This window comes from Eschrichtius robustus, chromosome 11 (assembly GCF_028021215.1).
Source record: "Eschrichtius robustus isolate mEscRob2 chromosome 11, mEscRob2.pri, whole genome shotgun sequence".
In the NCBI taxonomy this organism is placed as follows: Eukaryota; Metazoa; Chordata; class Mammalia; order Artiodactyla; family Eschrichtiidae; genus Eschrichtius; species Eschrichtius robustus.
The window spans coordinates 1,009,028-1,026,911 of NC_090834.1; positions in this window are offsets into that span (position 1 = coordinate 1,009,028).

A 17,884-nucleotide genomic window follows, 5' to 3' on the forward strand; every position below is an offset into this window, starting at 1 on the left:
ATAACCATAAACCAGGGGGCTTGAAACAACGGAAGTGTCTTCTCTCACAGCTGTGGTGGTCAGACGTCCACAATCCAGTAGGAAGGATCTCACTTCCCTCTGGAAACAGTGGAGGGGGGGATTGGTTCCTTGGCTCCATCACCCCAATCTCTGACCCATCTTCACATGGCCGTACCCGCTGTGTGTCCCCACTCTGTGTGTTTGTGACACCTCCCTGGTGTCTCCTTTAAGGACATGGGATGGCATTTAGGGCTCAACCACAAAATCCAGGGTACTCAAAATCCTTAAGTATGTCTTCAAAGATCCTTTTTCCAAATAGCAGAACATTTCCCAGTTCCTGGGACTAAGACTTGACACATCTGGGGCATCATTCAGCTGACTGTAGGGATGAAGGCTCCCTGGAGCCCAGGCGGGAAGCAGTGTGACCTCACACTAGTTAATGTCATTGCTCTGCAGCTCAGTTTCCTCATCTGTGAAATGGGGAAAATAATAACATCTACCTCATAGGGTAGTTGTGAGGTTAAATAAATTCACATACATAAAGCACCTAAAAGGTCCTTGGCTCATGGTAAATTCTCTCAAAATGTTCAGTATTATTATCTCTAGTTTTCCTTTAGTACCTGGCGATAGATTTGTCATCATAGTTTCATCCAAACTTTTCCAGAACTTGATTATATTTGGCCTGAGCAAACCTTTGGGTGTAAATTACTTTTTATTTCCTCAAAAATTATTTTTTCATGCTTAAAGAAATAGTATCTATAAAAATATTTAACGATTTTATGAGTTAGTCTGTTTTTGCTTTTACCATCATTTTATAATTTTATAGAATTTCATTATGTCCCCTTTTATACTTTTTCATGTTAAGAAAACAAAGTCATTGTAGCTTGACCCTGTACAGAAGAAGGAAGTTAATGACTCTCATCATATGTTACATCGTGTCATGTCCTAGTAATTCCCAGCATTTCCCTATAAATGACCCGTTACATTGACCCCTCTCTCCCCACCACCAACCACCACTGAACCACAGGTTTTGCAATGATTTTACTTATGATGCAAATATGATTAAATACTAATTAATTCAGTTTTCACCAATAAAAAAAATATAAGCCTGGCAATCAGTTTGTCATCAAGCTGATTTGATATACTTTTATCAAAAAGTGAAAACACTTGCTATTTTGAGCCTTCCAGTAAGCTTTTAAAATACAAAGAACCTGTAGTTAACATACTCAAAGGTGAAAGACTGAAAAATTTTGAAGTGAAAAAGACTGAAAAGTGGATGAAAAAATCTGTTTTCACCACTTCTATTCAACATAGTATTAGAAGTTCTATCCAGAACAATTAGGCAAGAAAAAGAAATAAAATGCATCCAGACTGGAAAGGAAAAAGAAAAATTATCTCTTCACAAATAACGTGATCTTTTTATACATAGAAAACCCCTAAAGATTTCCCAAATGACTGTTAGAACTAATATATGAACTCAGTAAAGTTAGAGGATACAAAATCAACACAAAAAATGAGTTGCATGTTTCTACACTAACAATAAACAATCTGAAAAATTAAGGTAACAATTCCATTTACGATAGCATCAAAGAAATGAAATACTTAAGAATAAACTTAACCAAGGAGGTGAGAGACTTCTGTATTGAAAACCCCAAAACAATGCTGAAAGAAATTAATGAGGACATTAAAAAAAGGGAAAGGCATCCCATGTTCATGGATTGGAAGATGTAATAATTGTTATGATGTCAGTACTGCCCAAAGAAATTTATAGATTCAGTGCAATCCCTATCAAAATCCCAGTTCATTTGCAGAAATAGAAAAACCTAGCCTTAAATTCATGTGAGATCTCAAGGGACCCTCAATAGCCAAAAACAATCTTGAAAAACAAAAAAAAGAAACTTGGAGGTCGTACACTTTTGGATTTCAAAATTTACTGCAGAGTTACAGTAATCAAAACAGTGTGGTGCTAGCATAGAGATAGACCTATAGACCAACAGAATAGAATAGAGAGCCCAGAAATAAACCTTCACATATATGGTCAATTGATTTTCAACAAGGCTGCCAAGACCACTGAATGGGAAAAAGACAGTCTTTCACCTGGTGCTGGGAAAACTGGACCCTTACTTCATACTGTATACAAAAATGAAGTCAAAATGGATTAAAACCTAAATGTAAGAGTGGAAACTATAAAATTCTGAGAAGAACACATGGGGAAAAGCTTCATGACATTGAATTTAGCAATGATTTCTTGGATACGATACCAAAAGCATAGGAAACAAAAGAAAAAATAGATAAATTGGACTTCATCAAAGTTAAAAAAAAAACATTTTTTCTACATCAAAGGACACTAACAACAAAGTGAAAAGGCAACCCACAAAATGGGGGAAAATATTTACTAATCATATATATGATCAGAGATTAATATCCAGAATATAAAAAGAACTCTTGCAACCCATCAACAGAAAACCAAAAAACCCAATTAAAATATGGGCAAAGGAATTGAATAGGCACTTTTCCAAAGAAGATAAACAAATGGCCAGTAAACAAAGTAAACTGCTCAACATCACTAGTCATTAGGGAACTGCAAATGAAAACCATAATGAGATATTACTTCATGCCCCAAAGGATGGCTATTATCAGAAAAACAGAAAATAGCAAAAGTTGGCCAGGATGCGGAGAAATTGGAGTCTCCTGTGTTTCTGGTGAGAAGGTCAAATGGTGCAGCTGCTGTGGAAAAGAGTATGATGGCTTCTCAAAAATTAAACATCGAATCACCATATGATCTAGCAACTCAACTTTTAGGCATGTCTCCATAAGAATTGAAAGCAGAGACTTGAACAGATACTTATACACCAGTGTTTGTTAGCAGCTTTATTCACAGTGGTCAAAAGGTAGAATCAACCCAAATGTTCATTGACAGAGTGTGGCATACGCAGGCAATGGCATGTTATTCAACCTTGAAAGGGAAGGAAGTATTGATACAGGCTATTACATGGATGGACCTTGCAAATGTTACGCTAAGTGAAATAAGCCAAATACAAAAGGCCAAATATTGTATGATTCTGCTTACATGAGGTACCTGGAACAGCCTAACTCATAGAGACGGAAGGTAGAATAGAGGTTTCCAGGGGCTGGGGGGAGGGAGGAATGGGAGATAGTGTTCACTGGGGACAGAGCTCCAGGATAAGGTGATGAAAGTTCTGGGTGGGTGGCGGTGATGGTTGCAGACCAGTGAGAATGTACTTCATGCCACTTAAAAATGGTTAAAATGGTAAATTGTATGTATTTTTCATCACCATAAAAAATGAAAATAAAAAAGATAGCACTTAGACTCCTTTTCCTCCCTGTAAGACGAGGCACAGAGTGGACCTGACGGGGTGTCAGGGCACAGCACAAATCACAAACCATGTGGGAACTTCCCAGCCCCATCCCTGGTCTTTCAGGGAGGAAATGAAGGCTCATAAAGGCTTGGTTGGGAAGAAATCCTGACCTGCTGTTGAATGATCAGGAGAAGGTCCTGGGGCTGATGGCAGGGCTGCTGACCTGTAAGAGGGAACCAGGTCGAGGTGGTGAAGTTCCGTGTTCCTGTAACGGGGCAACGCTGGTGGGGATCCTGCAGAACCCAGGGCTCCGGAACGGGGTCTGCACAGAAAGAGCCAGGACGTGATTGCTGAGCCTCTTCTGTGCCCTGGTCAGGGGACCGGGGAAGACAGATTCCTTGAACGAGCTTGCCAGCTGGTTGGGGAGGGGAGGCTTAAGTATCCAAACAGGGAACACTTAACTGGTTCAGGACAGCAGTGGCCGAGCTATGACAGTGCTGTGATTCACTAACGGTCAGAGCGGCCGGGGAGGCACTGAGTGCTCATGGAGCCCACAGCTTGGCTCCGCGCTTGAGGACAGAGGGACCCAGTGGCTGAGGTCCCTGGGGCAGAGGCCAGGCCCTGGGCTCTCCCGGCAGCGCTGCCGGGCCTGGCTGACCCAGGGCCGGTTTCTTAACCTCTTTAGCCTCTGTTTGCTCACCTGTGAGATGGAGTAGTGTCTTTCCCCACACGGTTGCAAGGAGGTCGTGTGTCCAGAGCACTTAGCGCAGAAGCAAGCACACCTGGGACACACTGGCCGTTGGTGCCCAGAGAGGAACTGAGGCTCCAGGAGGGAACAGCAGTGAGGGCGGGGCCCGGGCGTGCAGGGCAGAAATAGTGGGTGTGGCCGCAGTGCAAGGCTTCTTCCTTTCCTGCAGAGGGAAGGTGGGACTGCTGGTAAACCTGTCACGTGGGCGAGTCTGAGCAGTCTTAGAAAGACCGACTCTGAAGCAAGAGGAAGGCCTGACTGTGGGCAGACTCTGGCTGCCTTTTCTGGGGCTCTGTCCCCCTTTGGCCAGTGGGGTCACCCGGGGCTGTTACCCTAAACATTTAGCCTTGATGCCAGTGTACAGACTGGCCATTGGGAATCAGCATCCCACGTTGGCCTGGGATCCTCGCAAAGAACTTTTCAATCATTTGTTAGTTCATCAGAAATTTAATGAGGAGCAGGAAACATAATGTCTGCCTCATAGAATGAGATGGGATTGTTTGCAGGATATTTATGGTCTTCAACTGGTGCACCGCCAGCAATGGTGTTACCTCGCAGTAATGAACTTTGCATATTCAGTAGTTATCAGGGATTGCCCTATGGGGAAATGGGAAATGACTAAAACTTAATTTTATAAGGAGGAAAAATGAACCAATATTATCCCATAGGCTTTGTATGATGAATTTTTACATACATTTCCCTGAAATTGTGGGTGTTTATATTATGATTCTCTGAAACTTATCTTATTTTTCTAACGCAGATCTGTTTAGGTAATTAATTAATCTGTGTGGTAAATGTCACAGCTGAATGATAGTCTTATTTCAGTTTTCTCAATGAAAACAGATTTACCTGCTCAGTGAGACAAAGAACTTGATTACCATTCTTCAGAATTCTTCTCTTTTTCCTACTGTCCCTTTCCCTTTCAATTCAAGATGCAGTTCTGTGATGGTACAGTTCTGGTCCAGAGCGTGGTCAGAGGTGCTTCCTCGCCCTCCTGCTTGGGTCGGACTCAGATGAGCTTGGCACCGAGGCCGCTGGGGGGGGGGGGGAGCGATGGTTGTCTCCAGCCCTGCCCTGCTCTCTTGAGGGCTGCTTCCTCCCTGTCTCTTTGTCTGCGTTTCTCTCGCCCGCTTTCTAAAGCCCTCTTCCGGTCACCCTCTTCCGTCCCGCCGTGAGCCCTCCAGCCCTTCGGAGACCCCTGTGGCCCACTGTGTGCTGCTGACTGGGGCAGCGGGGGCCGTGGAGGAGCTGGTGCTTAAGGGTCCCGGCGTCCGCCTGTGTCCCCGGCCTTCTTGCCCGGGTCTCCTCCACCCCCAGAGTCCCCGCCGCAGCCTGGTCAGAGCAGCACTCGCAGGCCTCATTCCTTCGTCATCCAGCAGGTACTTACTGAGTGTCTACTCCATGTCAGATGCACACCTACTGTGCACAGGGAGGAGGCCTCAGACAAAACGGACTCCTGTCCTCACAGAGGTCCCCTTCCAGTGAGAAAACAGGACGGACAAGTGAAGGACACACGCGCACGTGGCTGCTCAGGTGGCAGCGATGGCTTTCAGGAGAGTTAAAGTACCAAGAGCAGGCGTGTCTGGTGAGGCTGGCGTCTCGGTGGAGACGTGAATGAGAAGAGGGAGCCGGACACACAGATCCCGGGGAAGCAGTGTAGACAGAGGAGCAGGAGCAGGAAAGGCCTGAGGCCAGAGTCGGCCTGGTGTCTGAGGGGCAGAGGCCGTCCCGAGGGCTGGAGGAGGGGTGCCGAGCAGCTCCTGGCTGGGCCAAGGGCCCCTGTCCTCTTCTTTTCTGGTGAGAGTTGAGCTGAGAGATGCTGCATCTTCCTTCTGATAGAGTCACTCCAAGTGAAGTCTTTTCATCAGCATTTCCATCTTGTTCTGGGCGTAGCAGGAAGAAGAGTGCAGGGTGGGTGTCTGCGCTTCTGCCTCCTGACACTATTTCCTGCTCTTCGGCTGCTGTGTCCTACTTCCGTCCTCCCTGGACCAGCCCAGGTGTTCACATGGACTCCACCCCCCCCCCACTGGCAGGTGGAAGAGTTGACCTGGGTCTCCACTAATTAGCACGTTGCATCCTCCTGGCTGCTGGATCACGTGACCCAATCTGACCAACGGGACACAGTGAAGACTTTGCTGGGAATAGTGGAGAAGAGCCTGCTTTTCTCACTAGTTTAATGCTAGCCTGTATGCGGTACACAGAGACAGCAGCCTCCCTGACTGCATGCAGGGGCCTGTCTGAGACCGGAGCCCCACACGACGTGCAGCTGACACAGACGGACACTGAGTCCGTGATGTAATTGGAGCCTTGCATCAAACCACACTTGAAACAGTAATGTATCTTGAATTTTCTGTAAGTTGTTAAATTTCGTTATTGCTTGAGCCAGCTTGCGTGGGGTTTAACAACAACTCTTTTGTCACTTGCACCCAAATGAGCTCTGTCTCACTGACACAGGACTAATACGGGATAGTGACGTGACCGAGACCACAGACTGAAACTAAAGCCAGCTCTGTGACCTTGGGCAAGGCCTTCACCTACCTAGGCATAACTGTCCTCACCTATAAGTGACAGCACCTACCCTGGGACTGTTGTGAAATGGATGAATATATATATCTTTGGGAGCACATAGTAAGTGATATTTAAGTGTCTGCTGCTGTTACTATTTTTTCCCCACTTTGTGAAATAAGGTTTCTGAAGCTGGGCTACGTTAAGTGACTTCCCCTGAAATTAGACTCCAGGATTTCAAGGAGCAGCAGTTGCCCATCCGAGGAGGCACTTCGGAGGGCCTACTGTGCTCTGAGCCCTCTGCTGACGCTGCCGTGTGGATGGAGAGCGCACGTTCTGCGAGAAGAGAAGCTGCCGTTTGAATTCGTTTATTTTCCTTGTTCTGTGACAGGGCTCTGCGCCCAGTGAGTGATTAATCAGTGGTGTCGGCTAACCTTCCCTGACACCACTCAGCCTCCCAGGGAGGAAAGGCATTTTCTGAAGAGGCTTTATTTGGGGAATCAGTGACCCGCGCAGACGGAAGCCCGGCTCCCAGGGCCGGTGCTCCCCCGCTGGCCCGGCAGCCCCTCTGCCCGGCGGGGCGGCTGAGCCAGCAGCTGAGGCTTGGAGCTGCCCCCTGCCCAGCTTCCCCGGGCCTCTGCCTCCGCAGCTTGCTCTTGGTCTCATGATAAATTCATTACCAGAAATTGAAACTGGAGTTTCCTAGTGACATAAAATATTGATGAGAGAAATAAGGACGAAGATAAATGAGCCAGGGCCGCTCGCAGGCCCCATGTGCCCTGTTCCGCTGGGTCTGCAGACACTTGTTCTCGCTCCCTTTTTGATTTGCTCGGGCGGGGTTTTGTTCCCTTCATCGGAAGTCTGTTGGAACACTAGCGAAGAGCTCCGACCCCTACGTCACACCAGAGTGGGAAAAATAGACATGTCTCCTGGTTACTGTCAAAACTACGAAGCCCAATCCTGCCACTTCACAACCTTCTTGGCAGGTTCTTGGCACCCTTGGGGCGGCGTGCAGAAACACATCGCCCCTGCTCAGAAACTGCTGGTGGCTTCCACGAGCTGTGGAGTCAGACCTGAGCTCCTCGGGGTGCTGTTCTGGGCCGTCCGTGGCCCTGCTCCAGCCAGCCCGTCCGTCTGATCCTTCTCCGCATTACCCAGACCCTGCGCTTCCGCACATCTGGTCTGTCTGAGCTGCTGTGCTGTTTCCTGCCGTGAAATGCTCTCCCCAGCCACTCAGGGGTCAGCTCAAACACCGCTTCATTCACAAGACGTCTTCCTTGCTGTTCTCCCGCTCAGAACTAACTGCTGCAAAGGTAAAACGAAAGAAACAAACCCGTTGTTGGTGAGCGTGCAGAGAAACGGCTGTCTCCTTCATCACACCTGAGACCGTAAGGCGTCAGTTCAGATCCTTGAGCAGGTTCACAGCTTTTGACCCAGCGACTCCACGTCTAAGAATTCATCCTAAGGAAACAATCAGGAAGGTGTCAACATTAATGCAAGTATGTATAAGGCTATTCGTCACAGTGTTCTTTAAAATAATGAAAAATTGGAAGGAATCGAAAATCTAAATGCCCTCAAACAGGGACCTAAATAAATTGTGATACAGCTGTATGATAGAGTGATATTCACCTGCTTAAAAATTATGGTGTAGAGAAGTAGTTGATGGTTTAGAGAAATGTTTGTGATGTTTTTGTAAGTGAAAGACATAGGAACACAACTGAGTGAAGGGGGTGGGGAGAGAGTAAGAGAGGGGGAGAGAGAGATGTCTGAGCCTAGAGTGAGCTTTGGAAGGGTAGGTGCCAAAATCTTGGGTTGTGAGCCCATGAGTTATGTTTATACGATTTTTCTCTTAAGATCCAGTCCAAGAGCTGACCTTACGATCCGGTCCTCCTGTGTGAACAAGTTGCCCATCTTCACTTTGACCCGCTTTCCTGGCTTTGCTCCTCTAGTGGAAGAAGGCCCCTCACCATGATCCTTCTTACGCTTTCACTCTGTTAAACTCACTCACTCGCCCTGATCTTTTCTCCAAGGGCCTTCTTTTCACTGTTTTCTCATGTTGGCGGTTCTGCTCCGAAACTTCCCAAGCCCCAGGCTCCGTCTTCAGTAAAGATCTGACCACGTGTGTTCTACCATTGTTGCTTTCATATATTTTAATGTCTGACCATTTGAGGTCATCCTTACCGGTTTTAATGCCTATAAGGGTGTGCAGGAAGTGTTCTCCAGCAGAGGTTTTCTGCCATCTTCTCTGACACGTATACATCCAAGGTGCTCTGGGAGGTCGTATTAGATAGGGTTCAGAAACAGGACGTGTATATTTATCATCAGGAATTAGCTCCCACAGTTATGGAGGCTGAAGGCTCCCAGGATCTGCCTCCAGTCAGCAGGCTGGAGACCCAGGCAGGGTCAGGGTGTCAGCCTGAGTCTGAAGCAGGACAAAACCATGTCTTGGCTCACAGTCAGGCAGGGGTGGGGGGCGGTTCCCTCGAACTCGGCCTTTTTGATCCACTCAGGCCCGCAGTCGGTCAACTGAGACCTGCCCACATTAGAGAGGGCAGCCTGCTTGACTCAGCTCACCAACTCCAGTGACGATCTCCTCCCGAACATACTCACAGATGTGCCCAGAAGAATGTTGGACCAGGCGTCTGGGCCCCAGTGCCCTGTCAACTTGACTCACAGAATTAAGTATCACAGGTTTAGTTGCCGAGAGATGCTCTTCTGGCCACAGGTCATGTACACGTGCTGAGGTCACCCTCTTCTCCCCGGTGTGTTCAGAGCCCTGGACCAGCACAGCTGCTTCACAGGAGCTGGAAACGCAGGACGAGGGCAGTGGGGTCTGCAGACACATGGGGACGCGTCCAAGGCCACGTGTTTTTTAAGTGGCAGAGCCAGGATGAGACCCAGGAGCTGACTGTCATGCCGCCCTGGTGTTTGTCCTGAAGGAGGGGGGAGGGCGAGGAGACCCTGGTCCTCTTGAGCCTCGGAGGAGGAGTGCACTCTGGGCACCTTCCCTTGAACTTGCCGTGTCCCGTCTCCCCTCCCCCCTTGTTCCCGACCATGGACTGCGTGTTCCTGCTGGTTTCCCGCCCCACCGATACTCTGTGACTGTGACGTGTGACACGTCTCTCCCCGCGGGTGTGGCTTTGCTGTTGTGTCAAGTTGTGTGGAGCACAGTTCACTCGTTCATGTCTGCGAAAGCTCTCTGAAAGTGGGAGAGGGGTGCTTCTTGCCCTGCGACGCCCAAGGCCCCGGATGCTGCTGGCGTCTGGCCAAGATGGGGGCCGCGGGCCCCCGGCCAGTCCTGGGGAGGGGGGACCTGGACCCCCGAGGGGCCTCTGACTCCTTCAGTCGGTCTGTTCTGGTCTTGCTGTCGGGTTATTTCCTGTCTTGCAGCCTTTCCTTGTCACCATGGGCTCTCTCCTTTTGGCATCCATGTCTGGCCTGCCCCACGATGGCACTGCTCAGTAACTTTGCAGGTCTGTCCCCTGTTCACACTGTGACATCCTGTTTCCGCCTGCCGGGTCCTTACGTCTAACAGGCAGCAGGTATCACAGACTGAGGAGGCCCACTTCGGGGCCAGGAGCACAGCTACACCTCGGTGCTCCTAACGTCCATTTGTACTAAAAACTCTGGATGACAAGAGCGCAAGGTGTTTTGGTTTCACTTACTTGGGAAACAAGCGTATATAGCTCCAGATTATGTGTTTTGGGGGCTTTCGCAGTTTTCTTTGTTGTTGTTGCTTTTGAGTTCTTTATTAATAGGTACTTTACTTAGTATTTTTGCAGGTATTTGTTTTACTCCAGAGCATCACGTAAAGTATGTGTTCCTTCTGCGTCCCCCTCCCCTTCTCCGTGCTCCTCCCTCCCCTTTCCTTCTTTCGGTTAGAAGCAGAGGCCCTCCCAGACCTACAGGGGGGCAGAGAACTCTGCACAGGCCCCATGTCCCCCCGAGCCTGTCCAGGTGAGAGGGTGACACTGGGGTCGCCAGCTGGGAACTGTATATAGAAAGGGAGAACGGAGCAGACTAAAGCATTTGGAACTTTGGAGGAGGCAGGCCTGGAATCAGACCCTAATTCCGAGGTGCGTAGAGGCCTGCCTCCCGGCTGAGGGCCCCGCGTGGCACCTGGGACGCAGGTGTTCAGTAAAGGTCACTTCCCAGCAGTGGTGGAAGGATTCTAAGGGCTCTCAGAGAGCCCTCGTCCTGGGTGATTGGCCCAGGAAAGAGCGGCTGAGAGAGGAGCGGAGGTCGAGCGGAGGACCAGGCCCTCGGGACTCCAGCCGGGTCTTCTGACCACGTGTCCACGTGCCGCCCACTAGTGTTCTGGGCCCTGGAGCGGTGCCCTCTCCGGCCCTGCCAGAGAACGAGGCCTGGGCCTTCACAGCCACGGCCCCGGCCCCCTCCCCAGGGGAGGGGGGCTGGCATGGCCTGTGGGGCGGCCTTTGGTGCTGATGGCAGGGGTCCTCAGAACTGGGACGCTGAGCCCATTTTGAGTCACTCAGAGAATATTTGCAGGGTTGGAACTGCAGGCTCTGGTTTAAAATCTCTCAATGCTGCCTTTAAAAGGCCACTACTGCTTTCAAAGGAGGGCAGTTGTATTTGAAAGACGTATTTCAACCACAGTCTTTAAAGGCCTGGGACGGTCAAAAATAGATGGTGGCCGAGCATCACCAGCCTGGCCTGCCTCCGGACGTTCTTAAAATTCCCAGGTGGGAAACTGGGGGCCCTTCCTCTGCTCCTGGGGCATTACCGCGCCCCCGCCCCGCAACTGCCGGTTCTAGTTCCTGCCCAAACCCCCTGGTGGCTGTTAGCCTCAGAGGCGTGGCCCTGACTCTCCACCAAACCTAAACCTGAGCCCCGGGGCGAGCTGTGCTGCAGGAGGAGAGTGATGAGCGAAGCATCCCAGGCGTCCATGGAGACGGAGGAGGAAGACGCAGCCCTTCTCATCTCCTGAGGCTGGTGGCCATGTGCACCCGGGAAGGGCAGAGGGGCTGGGCTGCAGGGGACGGGGCGGCAGCCCCCCAGCCCTGCCCAGAAGTACTGACAGACGGCCCTCCAGGCCTGGCTGAGGGCTTCGTGGGGAGAGTCTCCAGTTTCCACGACAATCCCGTGAAGTCGCGCTATTATTATCCCGGTTCACAGAGGAGGGAAGTGACACCCGCCTGCGGTTATGTAACTCTCCTCTGGTCTCGGTCACCCTGTCAAGCGGGGATGCTTGTCCTTGAACCCAGGTGGTCGGGGACCCACGCCCCCTCTCTTCGCTGCTGCAGGCCAAGGGTCGGTAAATGTTTTCTGTAAAGGACCAGATGGTAAATATTTCAGGCCAGGCAGAGTGTGTCGAAAGAGTCTGTGTAAGTGCTGGTCTCCGCCTTTGTGGTGTGAAAGCCGAGTAGACAAACAGGAGCACGTGGGCAGTGCTCTGGTCCAGGGAGAGCATGGGGCAGGCAGAGAGAAGGCGGGCAGAGGCCTGAATTACGCCCCCACCTGCTCACTGAGTGATGCTGGGCTGCACGTTCCTCTTCCGCAAAATGGGGATGATAGCCTCTCTCCGGGTACCGTAGTAAATGGATTTAATGAGATAATGTATGTGAAAGATTCACCCGGTGTCTGGCACGTAATTATCTCTCAATAAATGGAGCTTTTTTTCTCCCTACCTGAGGGCAGCCCCCGAGGAGGGAATCACCAGTTGTACAGCCCAGGGGCAGGAATAATAACCGGCACTTAGACAGCAATCTGCAGTGTGCACAAGGCCTTTGCAGCTCTGTCACATCTGGGAAACCTTCCGAAATAGACCTGCCAGATCACAGGGCTGCTGCTATTTTACCAATGAGAGGATGGAGATGTAGAGGGTGAGTCTGCCTGGCTCGGGTCTTACCCCTGGATCCCATGTTTCATAAACTCCAGTCCCAGTTTGCAGCTTCCTCTGGGGCTTGGTGCAAGCCTCTGTGTCCGGTTCTCCTATATAAAGTGGGGATAATAAAGCCATCTCCTTCCTAACTTGGGAATTCCAGTGATTTGATGTGAAGAAATCTCATCTCTTACCCTTGGGAAAAAGCTGGTTCACTGCCCTTTTGGGGACCCTCGATTTTCTGAAGTGAGTCACACTGTGGTCCCTCTGGACAGCTGGGCAGCTCTGTCCCTCCCTGGACTGCCGTTGGCCTCTTCTCCACCCGCTTTCCCCCTGCAGTCCAGCAGCTCAGGAATGCCGCTCCTGACCCTTCGTATAAAGCCGTGAACACTACGATGGTGGCAGCAGTCAAGGAAAAGTGACTGAGGTGCCCCTGTCAGAGCAGATGCGGCGCTAACCACAAGTTGCCTGCAAGTCCCTGACCAGCAGACACACAGCGGGGCCCGTGCGCCCCATGGCGCTGTGATACGCGCTGTGTCTTGACTCAGGGAAGCCAGGGTTGGGCCTGGCCTGATTGAGCGTGCCTCTTGGAGCACTTAGCTGCATTTGTTGTTTTGGGGGATGGTGGCAGCCGGGGGATAGGAGAGCTGAGTAAACCGTTGGAAAATGGCCCAAATCTTTTCCTCGTAGGCCATGGAGAAAAGGGGTTTAATTTACAAAATTGTTGGATTTGTAACGTGGCGAGACCGCTCCCTGCCTTTGGCTGTCTGTCCTTTGTGGTGTCGGTTTAGAGGCTCCACTTCGCTGTCTATAGAGAGTCCTCTTAGGCAAGTCTCTTAACCCTCTGACGCCTCAGTTTCCACAGATTTGGATGTCGGAGATGCTTTGGAAATCACTAAGTTAATGAATGAAAGAATCTTCTGTAAACTGTAGGATGTGGGTCTTATATGTGTGTATCAACCCATGGTGTTTACAATGACACTGCAGAGGAAAGCTGTCACCCCCATGGAGGTGAGGCTGCGAAGCGCAGTGGGTGGGCCCAGGTCCTCCCACGGGTACGCACACCTTATGTTTTCCATTTTAAAAATCGCTGCTGTATCTCAGTCTTGCCCTTTGGGAACCTTCTCATCGCATCTCATCTCTTCTCCACCAGCCCTGAGCACTGAGAGACACTACAGTTCCCGTTTGCTGGACAAGGTCAGGACGACAACTGCATCCCCTGTGCTGCTGCCAGAGGCCACTGCTGGCCACAGGGTGTGCGTGTTTATGAGCTAGGATTCACACAACATAAAATTAATCCTCTTAGATTAACATATACACACTACTATATATAAAATAGGTAACCAACAAGGACCTACTGTATAGCACAAGGAACTCTACTCAATATTTTGTAGTGACCTATAAGGGAAAAGAATCTGAAAAAGAATATATATATATATATATATATATATATGTGTGTGTGTGTGTGTGTGTGTGTATATATATATATATATATATATATACACACATATATAAAAAACTGAATCACTTTGCTGTGTACCTGAAACTAACACATTGTAAATCAATTATACTTCAATTAAAAAAAGAAAAAAGAAAACAGAGGAAGTAAACGAAAAAAATGGAATAGAAAGAGCTTTCTGTAGTTAAAAATAAACTAGCAAAAAAGCAGAGAGAAAAAAATTAACCTTTTTAAAGTGTACAGTTCAATGGTTTTTCAGCACGTTCACAATACACTGTACAACCATGACCCTCTTTAATTACCTAACACTTTCATCACCCAGAGAAGAAGTTCCATCCTCCTTAGCAGTCACACCCTGTTCTCCCCTTCTCCCAGCTCCTGCTTTCTGCCGCTATGGACTTGCCTGTCCTGAACATTTCATGTGTGTGGAATCACACAATGTATGGCTTTTGTGACTTACTTCTTCCACTGAACATAGTGTTTTCAAGGTTCATCCATGTGGCAGCGTGTGTCAGAGCTCCATTCCTTTTCATGGCTGAATAATATTCCACGGTATGGATGGACTACATTTTGTTTATCCATTCATTTGGACATTTGGGTTGTTTCCATGTTTTGCTAGAATGAATAATGCTGCTGTGAACATTTGTGTACAGATTTTTGTGTGGACACATAATTTCAGTTCTCTTGAGTACACACCTAGAAGGGGAATTCTAGTACACACCTAGAAGGGGAATTGCTGGGTCCTGTGGTTATCCTATGCTTGTCTATACTTACCTTTTTGAAAACCTGGCAAATTGTTTACCAAGGTGGCTGCACCATTTTACAATACCATCAACAATGCATGAGGGTTCCCTTTTACCTCCTCACCAACTCCTGTTACTATCTGACTTTTTGATTCTGACCATCCTAGTGGGTGTAAAGTTTTGATTAGGGTTTTTCTCATAACCAGTGATGTTAAGCATATTTTAATGGGCTTCTTAGCCATTTGTGTATCTTCTTTGGAAAAATGATTTCAAATTCTTTGCCCATTTTTTAATTGAGTTATTTGTCTTTTATTGTTGAGATGTAATAGTTCTTTAATAATATTCTATATGTAAGTCCCATATCAAATATCATTTGCAAATATCTCCCATCTTGTGGGTTGTCTTTTACCTTTCTTGATGGGATCACTTGAAGCACAACAATTTTAAATTTTGGTTAACTTCAATTTCTTTTTTCTTTTTCTTTTTTTTTGTTCTTTTGGTGTCATACCTAAGAAACCATTACCTGTGGATCAAAGAGACACTGTTTTTCTTCTACGAGTTTCACAAGTTCAGCTCTTACATTCAGGTCTTGGATCCACTTTGAGTTAATTTATGTTATGTGGTGTGAAGAAAGAATCCAGTTTCATTTCTTTTCACTTGTATATTCAGTTGCTCCAACACCATTTTTTGAAAAGAACATTTTCCCCAATGAATTGTCTTTGCATTCTTTAAGAAAAACGTATGGGTTTATTTCTGGACTCTCAATTCTATTCCACTGATCTCTACGTATATCCTTATGCCAGAACCATGTAGTCTTTTTTTTTTTTTATAGATCATAATTGCAGTATCATTGCTTCACAATACTGTGTTAGTTATCTCCTCCCTCTTGAGCCTCCGTCCCACCCTCCCTATCCCAACTCTCTAGGTCATCGCAAAGCACCGAGCTGATCTCCCTGTGCTATGCTGCTGCTTCCCACTAGCTATCTATTTTACATTCAGTAGTGTATGTATGTCCATGCTACTGTCTCGCTTCATCCCAGCTTCCCCCTGCCCCCACCATGTCCTCAAGTCCATTCTCTATGTCTGTATCTTTATTCCTGCCCTGCAACTAGGTTCATCAGTACCATTTTTTCTTTAAGATTCCATATATATGTGTTAGCATACGGTATTTGTTTTTCTCTTTCTGACTTACTTTACTCTGTATGACAGACTCTAGGTCCATCCGCCTCACTACAAATAACTCAATTTCGTTTCTTTTTATGGCTGAGTAATATTCCATTGTATACATGTGCCACATCTTCTTTATCCATTCATCTGTCGATGGACATTTAGGTTGGTTCCATGTCCTGGCTGTTGTAAATAGTGCTGCAATGAACATTGTGGTACATGTCTCTTTTTGTGTGTGTGTGTTTTTTTTTAATATCTTTATTGGAGTATAGTTGCTTTATAGTGTTGTGTTAGTTTCTGCCGTATAACAAAGTGAATCAGCTGTATGTTTACATATATTCCCATATCCCCTCCCTCTTGCATCTCCCTCTCACCCTCCCTATCCCACCCCTCTAGGTGGTCACAAAGCACCGAGCTGATCTCCCCATGCGATGCAGCTGCTTCCCACTAGCTATCTATTTTACATTTAGTAATGTATACATGTCAATGCTACTCTCTCACTTCGTCCCAGCTTACCCTTCCCCCTCCCCGTGTCCTCAAGTCCATTCTCTACATCTGTGTCTTTATTCCTGTCCTGCCCCTGGGTTCATCAGAACCATTTTTTCTTTTTAGATTCCATGTATATGTGTTAGCATACAGTATTTGTTTTTCTCTTTCTGACTTAGTTTACTCTGTATGACAGACTCTAGGTCCATCCACCTCACTACAAATAACTCAATTTCGTTTCTTCTTAGGCCTGAGTAATATTCCATTGTATATATGTGCCACATCCTCTTTATCCATTCATCGGTGGATGGACACTTAGGTGGCTTCTGGCTATTGTAAATAGTGCTGCAGTGAACATTGTGGTACATGACTCTTTTTGAATTATGGTTTTCTCAGGGTATATGCCCAGTAGTGGGATTGCTGTGTCATGTGGTAGTTCTATTTTTAGTTTTTTAAGGAACCTCCATACTGTTCTCCATAGTGGTTGCATCAATTTACATTCCCACCAACAGTGCAGGAGGGTTCCTTTTTCACCACACCCTTTCCAGCATTTATTGTTTCTAGATATTTTGATAATGGCCATTCTGACAGGTGTGAGGTGATACCTCATTGTAGTTTTGATTTGCATTTCTCTAATAATTAGTGATGTTGAGCATCTTTTCATGTGCCTCTTGGCCATCTTTATGTCTTCTTTGGTGCAATCTCTATTTAGGTCTTCTGCCCATTTTTTAGTTGAATTGTTTGTTTCTTTGATATTGACCTCCATGAGCTGTTTGTATATTGTGGAGATTAGTCCTTTGTCCGTTGTTTCATTTGAAAATATTTTCTCCCATTCTGAGGGTTGTCTTTTCATCTTGTTTAGGGTTTCCTTTGCTGTGCAAAAGCTTTGAAGTTTAATTAGGTCCCACTTGTTTATTTTTTTAATTTCCATTACTCTAGGAGATGGGTCAGAAAAGATCTTGCTGTGGTTTATGTCAAAGAGTGTTTTTCCTATGTTTTCCTCTAAGAGTTTTATAGTGTCTGGTCTTACATTTAGGTCTTTAATCCATTTGGAGTTCATTTTTGTGTTTATATTTGTGTCAGGTAGTGTTCTAATTTCATTCTTTTACATGTAGCTGTCCAGTTTTCCCAGCACCACTTATTGAAGAGGCTGTCTTTTCTCCATTGTATGTTCTTGCCCCCTTTGTCATAAATTAGGTGACCATATATGCATGGGTTTGTCTCTGGGCTTTATATCCTGTACCATTGATCTATATTTCTGCTTTTGTGCCAGTACCATACTGTCTTGATGACTGTAGCTTTTGTAGTATGGTTTGAAGTCGGGGAGCCTGATTCCTCCAGCTCCATTTTTGTTTCTCAAGATTGCTTTGGCTATTTGGGGTCTTTTGTGTTTCCATACAAATTGTAAAATTTTTTGTTCTAATTCTCTGAAGAATGCCATTGGTAGTCTGATAGGGATTGCATCGAATCTATAGATTGCTTTGGGTAGTATATAGTACTACTATAGTAGTGTAGTCATTTTCACAATATTGATTCTTCCAATCCAAGAACAGGGTATATTTCTCCATCTGTTTATGTCATCTTTAATTTCTTTCATCAGTGTTTTATAGTTTT